Source organism: Macrotis lagotis, chromosome 7 (assembly GCF_037893015.1).
Source record: "Macrotis lagotis isolate mMagLag1 chromosome 7, bilby.v1.9.chrom.fasta, whole genome shotgun sequence".
NCBI lineage: Eukaryota > Metazoa > Chordata > Mammalia > Peramelemorphia > Peramelidae > Macrotis > Macrotis lagotis.
Window position 1 is genome coordinate 211345889 of NC_133664.1, and position 11047 is coordinate 211356935.

The window sequence follows — 11047 nt, forward strand, 5'->3', positions numbered from 1 at the left end:
ATGGTTAAAGCACCCGCAAATCTAGATAAGATTTCTCCAGACTCCTACAGTGAGACTGTGGAGTGAAGGGTAACATCCCAGAACAGGAAATGGGATTTTGGGGGGGGGGGGGTCTTCAAATGAGAGACTTGTGGTTACTAGTCTGTCCTCTTTACCTTAACCATTTTAAGTTTGAACACTTTCATAAACACAGAAAAACAATTAGAGAAGCATTTTTTTGACTGTATTATCAAAATTATAATAGCTCAGAGATCTTACAAAGCATTTTCAAAATACTTTTGTAAGATAATCTTCTCTTCTAGGAGTTGGAACTTTAAAATTCATATAAGGTCTTCTCTAAGTTAAAAAATACTGGTTAAGTCAATAAAGGTAACTCTCAGTGAGAGACTGTTAGAAGGAAAGAATATAAAGAGCAGTAATGATTTATGAAAAACTTAAATGAATTGAGAACAGACTTTACCTCTGCGAATTACCTTTTCATATCCTTGGACGATTTATTAATCAGAGAATGACTTGTGCTCCTTAAATTTGCCTGGAGTTCTGTATGTACTTTAGAAAGGAACCCTTTGTCAGAAGCACTCGATATTTAAAAAAAAAAAAAAAAAAAAAGACTTTTTTCATTTTGCAAGTATAATAAACAAAAATCAATCTTGGTGTCATTGGTTTAGGTTTCATAAATATTTTTCAATTTAATGTAAAGTATCCATTTTGCATTTTATAATGTCCTGTATCTCTTCTTTGGTCATAAACCGCTCTCCTTTCATTATCTCAGATAGGTAAATGATTCCTTGTCTTCCTATTTGGCTAACTGGTTCACCTTTTTCTGTCTAAATTCTGAACCCATTTTGACCTTACCTTGGTATGTAACCTAGTTTCTGACATATGATCTTCTAATTTTCCTGGCAGCTTTTATCAAGGAATGAGTTCTAAGCTGGAATCTTTGGTGTTATCAAACAGCAGATTATTATAGTCATTTACAAATGATCCTTTTGAACCTAATTCATGATTGATGTTTAATAATTTGAGATTTTGTATGACTAGATCATCTTCCCTTGGTTTTGTTTCCTGAATTCCCTTTAAATTATTGACCATTTCTTCTAGGATGAATTTAGTTACTATTGTTTTTTTGGTTCAATAAAGAAAGTTTTGGGAGATTTGATTGGTATGGCACTGAATAAATAATTCAATTTAGGGAGAAATGCTATTTCTATTATATAGATTAAACCTATCCTTGAACAATTGACTTTTGTCCATTTATTTAGGTCTGATTTGACTCATGTGAAAAGTGTTTTTCATATCTTACAGTTTCTGAGTCTGCCTTGGTATTTTATGTTTAGAGTTACTTTGCATGGAATATCTCTTTTTTATTTCTTGCTGATCTGTCTTTTTAAAAAGATAAAGAAGGGTGGCTAGGTGGTGCAGTGGATAAAGCACCAGCCCTGGAGTCAGGAGTACCTGAGTTCAAATCCAGTCTCAGACACTTAATAATTACTTAGCTGTATGGCCTTGGGCCCCACTTAACCCCATTTGCCTTGCAAAAACCTTAAAAAAAAGGTAAAGAAATACTGATGATTTATAAGGGTTTATTTTATATCCTGCCAGTCTGGTAAAGTTGCAACCTATTTTTTACTCTTTCCAAGGTTCTTTAAGTATACCATCATATCCTTTTCAAAGAATGAGAATTTTGTTTCTTCATTACCTACTCCAATTCCTTCAAATTCCTAATCATCTCTTATTGAGAAAGCTACCATTTCTCATACAATATTGAATAATAGTAGTGACAAAAGACATCCATGTTGCACCCCTGATCTAAAGCTTCTAACTTATCCCTAATACATACTCATTGAGGGTTTTAGAAAGATATTATCAATTTAAGGAACAATCCATTTATTCCTAAGCTCCAGAATATGTGTCCATTTCTAGATGATTACTCGTATCAACAAATTCCAACATCTACTTTGGATGTGCTGGCTACCATTTCAGATCCCCCTGCAGAGATAGGTTCTGAAGTGCTCTCCTACCTTTGTCCTTGTGTCCCATTGAGGAAGTTACAGGAGATGCACTTTTAGCCCTTTTTCTCAAGAAAAGCATTTCATTCCTCTATCTCTACAGGAAGAATTATGATGAGGGTTCACTTCCTGTGTCCTTGCTAGTATCCCATATACTAATTTTAATTTATTTCCTGACCCTTCTATTTCCCTAAAACAGCTTTGTCTTGTGGTGGCCCCTCATCAGTGTTCATTGCTTAGGGTCGTCCTTGCACTTGAAAATTTTTAGTGAAATTTGGGGTCTGGTCTGCCTAGAGCCTTACCCAATTATTTTCAATACCTGGGATCTTTGATATTCAAAAGCATTTCTTGACAATAGTTTATGACTTCATTATCAGTTTTGTCCCTTCTAACTCGCCTGCCCCCTGGTGGCACCAAGGTCTGATACCTAACCCCATTTCAAACAGAATTATTTATCTGAATGCATCTTTTGTCTCTTCTCCATTCTTCTCTCCCTTTATAAATGAGACCCTTAAAGATGGCATTTTGCTAAAGTATCTCCTATTTCTTGCCCACAGTGCTACATAATCAATAAACCATACTTCAAAATTATTTTATCTTAATTTCTTGAAAACATTTTTCGTCTCTTTTTCATTCTTTGTTCCCTTTTTAAATGAGAACCTGCAAGATCCCATTTTACTTGAGTTATCGCCTACTTTTTGGCCACTGAGTCATCACAGTGCTCAACAAAATGCCAACATGTCTGGGAGAGAGCCCACATCTTATGAATTCTTTTTCAGACATCCAACACTGAACTCCAATATTTTGGAGGTGTGAAACCCAGTACCAGCCAGCACTTCAAAATACAGAAGCTGTTACTTTCAGTTAGTAAACTTCCAAAAACTGGAAGTGGAAGTCTTGTGCTATCAGGCTCCTTTAGCATTTTTGAGGAATTTCTGATTGATGAAAATTCCAAACAGAAGTTTTCTTATATTGTAACAATATCATGATGGGACATTCATTATATATGGCCTAAAATATATCTTTGTATTGGTGAAACTGGATCCATGTTAGTAATGATATGAATCAAATTCAAATTAGAATAAGATAAAAATGGAAAATAAAGTGAGAGAAAAATTAATACATAAATCACTTTTAATAACTAAAGAAAGTACGTAGTATTCTGCATTCAAACTCCACAGATCCCACTCTGGATATAGTTGGCATTTTCTATCCTAAGGCTTTTAGAATTGTCTTTGCTGAGTGTACTGTCGAAATGAAAACCTTTATCATAGTTGATTATGACCTAATGGTGCTGTTAGTATATGTAATATGCTGTTGGTTCAGGTCACTTCAATCGGCATCAGTTCTTGCAAGTCTTACCAGGTGATTCTAAATTTGCACCCTTCATGATTTCTTACAGAACAATGATGTTCTATGCATTCTTTTACATTTTTATTTCAAAACTCTTATGGTATTTTATATCTCTATTTTATAGATTAGGAAAGTCAATTTGCTTAATTCTTCAACCAAAACTGTTTGACTCACATTTTCTCTTACATAAAATGAGAAAAAGTGTAATAACATTTACCAAGAAAAGGGGGAAGAAAAGGTCAAAATAGCAATACATGTAGTTTTGGGGAAAAGAAACACATAAGTGTTTAAAAATGTAAGGATTACAACACTGCTTGACAATAAAGGAAATTACTTACAAGTTAGGCATCAAAGAACTAGGAATCAGAAAAGACTCCATACTGAAGGAGTTCAACATCTATATACAAAAAGGGTGAAATGAAATGATTTATTGGATTGAGGCATGGAAGTGCCACACAGGATGCTGTGCTTCTTAGCATCACACATGACTTCACTAGAATATCCTTCGTAGATGCAGGATGTTTATGCTGAACTCTTCAAATTATTCCTACAGCTCTCCTTATAAGAAGAAAGCCTAAAGAAGTGTGACCAAACTCCAACGTAGAACACATTAAGTTATCATGGTTATTTTAAACAAATAATATTGTGCTCCAATTGAACTACTACAATTAAGCCAATTAGGTTAATTTGTCAACCAAAATGCTTGAAACAATTTTACTTTTACATAAAATGAAAAAAGAGAGTAATAACGTTTACTGAGAAGAAGAGGAAGAAAAAGGAAGAAATAGCAATACACCTAGTTTGGGGGGAAAAAACACATAAGTGTTTAAACTGCAAGGATTAGAACACAACTTGACAACAAAGGAAATTACTTGCAAATTAGGTATCAAATGAATAGGAAACAGAAAAGTCTACTAACTGAAGGAGTTCAACATATATATCTATAAAAAGGGTGAAGTGATATGATTGTCTGGATTGAGGCATGAAAGCGACACACAGGACTCTGTGCTTCTAAGCATCATACATGACTTCATTAGAATATCCTTCGTAGATGCAAGATGTTAATGCCGAACTCTTCAAATTATTCATACACCTCTCCTTATATGATAATAGCCTAGAGAAGAGTGACCAAAGTCCAATATAGAACACATTAAGGAATAGTGGTTATATTAAACAAATACTATTGTGCTCCAAATGAACTAAGGAATGTAAGAAAATTTGGATAATTCATTAGCCAAAATTGCTTGAAACACTTTTTCTTTTACATAAAATGAGAACAACCATAATAAGGTTTACCAAGCAAAAGACGTAGAAAAGGGAGAAATAGCATTACATGTAGTTTTTGTTATAAAACACAAATAAGTGTTCAAACTGCAAGGATTAGAATGCAACTTGACAATAAAGAAAATTACTTACAAATTGGGCAGTAAAGAATTAGGAAACAAAGAAGAATACTAATTGAAAGAGGTGAATGTGTATATCTATTTGAAAAGTGTAAATATATAAGATTTGTTGGATTGAGTCATGAAATTTCCTTACAGAATTTTGCACTTCTTAGCATCATACATGACTTCTCTAGAATATACTTCATAGATTTTGAACACTTCAAAGTTTTCATACAGCTCTCAGTATAAGAAGATAGCCTAGAGAAGTGTAACCATGTACCATGTTCATCATAATACACATTAAGGAATTGTGGTTATATTAAACAAATACTATTGTGCTCCAATTGAACTAAGGAATTTAAGCCAATTTGGTTAATTCATCAAGCAAAACTTCTTGAAACACATTTTCTTTTACATAAAATGAGAAAAGGCATGACAACATTTACCAAGCAAAAGAAGAAGAAAAGGGAGAAATAGCAATACATGTAGTTTGGTAAAAACAAATGCTTAAGTGTTTAAAAATGCAAGGATTAAAAACTCAGCTTGACAATTAAGGAAATTACTTACAATTTAGGCATCAAAGAACTAGGAATCAGAGAAGACTATTGATTCAAGGAGTTGAACATGTATATCTGTATGAAAAGGGTAAAATGATATGATATGTTGGATTGAGGCATGAAAGCGCTACAGAGAATGCTGCAGATCTCATCTTTGTACATGACTTCTCTAGAATCTTCTTCTTAAATGCTGAACTCCTCCAAGTATTCAAACAGCTCTCTGTATAACAATGATAGCCTAGAGAAGTGTGACCTAGTCCAATGTAGAACACATTAAGGAATCATGGTTATATTAAACAAATACTATTGTGCTTCAATTGAACTAAGGAATTGAAGCAAATTAAGTTAATTCATCAACCAAAACTGCTTGAAACCCTATTTCTTTTACATAAAATAAGAAAGCGTGTAATAAAGTTTAACAAGCCAAAGAGGAAGAAAAGGGAGCAATACACGTATGTTTGGGGAAAAAATACACACAAGTGTTTAAACTGCAATGATTAGAACACAGCTTGACAATAAAGGAAATTACTTGCAAATTAGGCATCAAAGCAATAGAAAACAGAGAAGACTACTAACTGAAAGAGTTGAATGTGTATATATGAAAAGAGTAAAATGATATGATTTGCTGGATTGAGGCATGAAAACATTGCACACAATGCTGTACTTCTTAGCATTGTACATGACTTCTCTAGAATATCTGTCATAGATGCCAAACTCTTAAAGTATTCATAAAGCTCTCTGTATATGATGATATCCTAGAGAAATGTGACTAGGTCCAATGTTGAACACATTAAGGAATCATGTTATATTAAAAATTATTATTGTGCTTCCATTGAAATAAGGAATTTAAGCCAAATTGGTTAATTCATCAACTAAAACTGCTTGAAACTCATTTTCTCTTCCATAAATTGATAAAGAGCATAATAACTTCGACCAAACAAAGGGGGAAGAAAAGAAATACACATAGTTTTGGGGTAAAGAAACACATAAGTGTTCAAAACACATGGATTAGCAAGCAGTTTGACATTAAAGGAAATTACATACAAATTAGCCATCAAGGAACTAGGAATCAGAGAAGACTACTATTGGATTGAAGCATGAAAGCACCACACAGGCATTTCTTAACATCACACATGACTTCACTAGAATATCCTTCATAGATGCAGGGTGTTTATTTTAAACTCTTCAAAGTATTCCTACAGCTCTCCTTATAAGAAGGTACCCTAAACAAGTGTGATCTAACTCCAACATAGAACACATTTAGGTATCACAGTTATATTAAACGAATAATAATGTGCTCCAATTGAACAATGCATTTAAGTCAATTAGGTTAGTTTGTCAACCAAAGCTGCTTGAAACACTTTGTCTTTTACATAAAATAAGAAAGAGAGTAACAACATTTACCAAGCAAAAGAGGAAGAAAAGGGAGAAATAGTAATAACATAGTTTTGTGGGGGAAAGCACATAAATGTTTAAACTGCAAGGATTAGAACACAACTTGGCAATAAAGGAAATTTATTACAATTTAGGCATAAAGAACTAGAAATTAGAGAAAACTACTAACTGAAGGAGTTGAACGTGTATATCTATATGAAAAGGGTAAAATAATATGATTTGTTGGATGGTGGTATGAAAACATCTCACACAATGATGTGCTTCTTAGCATCATACAATGACTTCACTAGAATGTCCTTCATAGATGATGGTCTTCAAAGTGTTCATACAGCTCTCTGCATAAGATGATAGCCTAGAGAAGACAGACCAGGTTCAACCTAGAACACATTAAGGAATCGTGGTTAAATTAAACAAATACTATTGTGCTCCAATTTAAATAAGGAATTTAAGCCAATTTGGTTAATTCGTCAACCAAAACTGCTTGAAACACATTTTCTCTTCCATAAAATGAGAAATAGCGTAATAACTTTTACCAAGCAAAGGGGAAAGAACAGGTCGAAATAGAAATACACGTTGGGAAAAAGAAACACATAAGTGTTTAAAATGCAAAGATTAGCATGCAACTTGGCAATAAAGGAAATTAATTGCAAATTAGGCATCAAAGAACTAAGAATCAGAAAAAACTACTAATTGAAAGAGTAGAATGTGTATGTCTATATGAAAAGGGTAAAATGATATGATTTGTAGAACTGAGGCATGAATGTGCCACACATTATGCTGCGCTGCTTAGCATTACACATGAGTTCTCTAGAATATCCTTTGTAGATGGCGAACTCTACAAAGTATTCATACAGCTCTCTGTATAAGATGATAGCATAGAGAAGTGTTACTATGTCCAATGTAGAACAAATACTATTGTGCTCCAAATAGAACTAAGGAATTTAAGTCAATTTGGTTAAGGTGTCAACCAAAACTTCTTGAAACACATTTTCTTTTACATAAAATGAGAAAGAGAATAATAATGTTTACCATGCAAAAGAGAAAGAAAAGGGAGAAATAGCAATACATGCAGTTTTGGGGAAAAGAAACACAAAAGTGATTAAAATGCAAGGATTAGAATGCAGCTTGTTAGTAAAGGAAATTACTTAATAAATTGGACATCAAAGAAAGAGAAGAATACTAACTGAAGGATTTGAATGTGGATATCTATATGAAAAGTGCAAAATGATTTAATTTGTTTTGTTGAGTTAAGAAAGCACTGCACAGAAAGCTGCACTTCTGAGCATCACACATGACTTCACTATAATATCCTTCGTAGATGCAGGGTGTTTATGCTGAACTCTTCAAAGTATTTATACAGCTCTCCTTATAAGGTGATAGCCTACAGAAGAGTGACCAAAGTCCAACATAGTACACATTAAGGAATCATGGTTATATTAAACAAATACTATTGTACTCCATTTGAACTAAGGAATTTATGCCAATTTGGTTAATTTGTCAACCAAGACTGCTTGAAACACTTTTTCTTTTACATGAAATGAGGAAAAGCATAATAAAATTTTCCTAGCAAAAGAGGAAGAAAAGGGTGAAATAGCAATACACGTTGTTATGTTGAAATGAAGCACATAAGTGTTTAAAACAGAAGGAATATAATGCAGCTTGACAATAAAGGAAATTAACTTACAAATTAGACTTCAAAGACCTAGGAATCACAGAAGACTATTAATTGAATGAGTTGAACATGTATATCTATATGAAAAGTGTAAGATGATTTGATTTGTTAGATTTGAGGCATGGAAGCACCACACAGAATGCAGTGCTTCTTAGCATTGCACATGATTTCTCTCGAATATACTTTGTAGATGCCGAACACTTTAAAGTATTCATACAGCTCTATGTATATAAGATGATAGCCTAGAGAAGAGTGACCAGGTCTAATACAAAACACATTGAGGAATCGTGGTTATATTAAACAAATACTATTATGCTCTAACTGAACTATGGAATTTAAGACAAATTGGTTAATTCATCAAGCAAAATTTCTTGAAACACATTTTCTTTTACATAAAATGAGAAAGGGCATAACAACCTTTACCATGCAAAAGAGGAAGAAAAGGGAGAAATAGCAATACATGTAGTTTTGGGGAAAAGAAACACATAAGTGTTTAAATAGCAAGGATTAGAACACAGCTTGACAATAAAAGAAATTACTTACAAATTAGACATCAAAGAAATAGAAATCAGAGAGCTTAAATAATTGAATTAGTTAAAAGTGTATATCTATATGAAAAGTGTAAAACTATTTGATTTGTTGCCTTGAGATATGAAAGGGACACACAGAATGCTGTGCTTCTTAGCATCGCACATGAATTCACTAGAATATCCTTTGTAGATGCAGGGTGTTTATGCCAAACCCATCAAAGTATTCAAACAGCTCTCTGAATAGAATGATAGCCTAGATCCCTATGACCCCGTCCAATGCACAACACATTAAGGAATCGTGATTATATTAAACAAAGACTATTGTGATCCATTTGAACTAAGGAATTTAAGCCAATTTGGTTAATTCCTCAACCAAAACTGCTTGAAACACATTTTCTTTTACAAAAATGAGTAAGAGCGGGAGGCGGCGGCGGCGAGGGCAGCCCCCGGGGCCGGTGGGAGGCACGCACCCTACCCCACCCCCCAGCTCTCACTCGCGCCGTGCCCTTGGCCGCGGGGAGGCCGCGGCGGGGGAGCAGGCAGGGGCGCGGGCGGGCTCGGCGCTGACGAGCAGCCAGGCCCCGGGGCGGGCGGGCGGACACAGGCCGCCGCAGCTGCTGCAGGCTCCGGCCAGAAGGGCCACGGGGAAGCAGAGGAGGTCCCTGGGGGAACCAAAAGCGCCCAGCTGGAGGAGAAGGAGCAGCAGGAGAGGCTGAGGGAGGCCGCGGCCCTGGGGGACATCCGCGAGGTGCCGAAACTGGTGGAGACAGGGTGGATGTCAACTCCCAGAATGAGGTCAACGGCTGGACCTGTTTGCATTGGGCATGCAAACGAAATCATGGCCAAGTCGTCTCTTACTTGTTAAACTCAGGAGCTGACAAAGAGATTCTTACTACAAAAGGCGGAAATGCCAGTCCAATTGACATCAAGAAAAGACATCAGAAAGATTATGGGAGTGGAAGATGATGATGATGACCTTCCAGACTTGAAGATTCAGATCTGCCCTTTGTCCCCAATTATTTGGCTAACCCACCCTTCCCTTTTACATACACCACTACACCAGATGGTTCAGTTCAATTGCAAAATGGGAGATCTTCCACACCTCCTGCATCACCTCCGTCTGATCACTCAATTCCCATGCTGCCACCTGGCAAAACACCCCAACTAGGGTCCTTTTCACATGACCATACCTCCTTGGCACTGGTCCAGAATGGGGATATGTCTGTCCCCTCTGCTGTATTTAGAAAACCAGAAAGCACAAAACCTGGTCCAGTCTGTCAACCACCTGTGAGTCACAATCACTCCCTGTTCTCTCCTGTTACACCCAAGCCACCAGTGTCTCTGGATCAACAGAATGGGACTTTTACAGGACCAACACCAGCATTCCAGCCCTTTTTCTTCACTGGAGCTTTTCCATTTAATATGCAAGAATTTGTACTCAAGGTGAGAATTCAGAATCCATCTCTTTGAGAAAATGATTTCATTGAGATTGAACTTGATCGACAAGAATTCAACTACCAGGAACTGCTCAGAAGGAGTTGCTGGGAGCAGGGGGTTAATCCAGAACAAGTGGTGAAGATCAGAAAGTTACCAAATACTCTGTTAAGAAAGGACAAAGATGTTTCCCGGCTTCAAGATTTCCAAGAGCTGGAACTAGTTCTAATGATAAGTGACAATAACTTTCTCTTCAGAAATGCTGCATCTACACTGACTGAAAGGCCTTGCTATAATAGAGCTTCAAAACTGACTTACTAACAGCATCAGGGATCCTTAATCACTGAGTACTGGGATGACATGTCAATTCCTGTCTAAGGACAAACCATTGATCTAAAAATCAAGGCTAATGCCCTAAAATTCTGCAGTTAACCTGAGAGGGCTACGGGTACTACAGCACAGTGCATACTAACCCAGAGCTGATCTACAGATGTAAATGACAATTGCAGAGTAGATTGATTAGCCTATTCTGACCAAGTAGAAACCCCCAATTTTCAAGCAGTGGTGCTGCTCTTCCTTGTCTCTTGATGCACAAACTCCTTGCTTAAAGCTTCAAATCCCTGAAAAGTTGCCCAGAGAGACAAAAGCTAAAGGTTTCTTTATATAGTATATTTTATCTGCAAAACTAAAGAGCCCCTGCAAAAAGACAGAG

At 35.8% G+C, this 11047-nt stretch overlaps 1 pseudogene; it reads left to right on the forward strand.

The window, feature by feature from the left end:
- LOC141494268 (ankyrin repeat domain-containing protein 40 pseudogene) lies at nt 1-10726 on the forward strand (annotated as a pseudogene).
- The last annotated feature ends 321 nt before the right edge of the window (nt 10727-11047 follow it).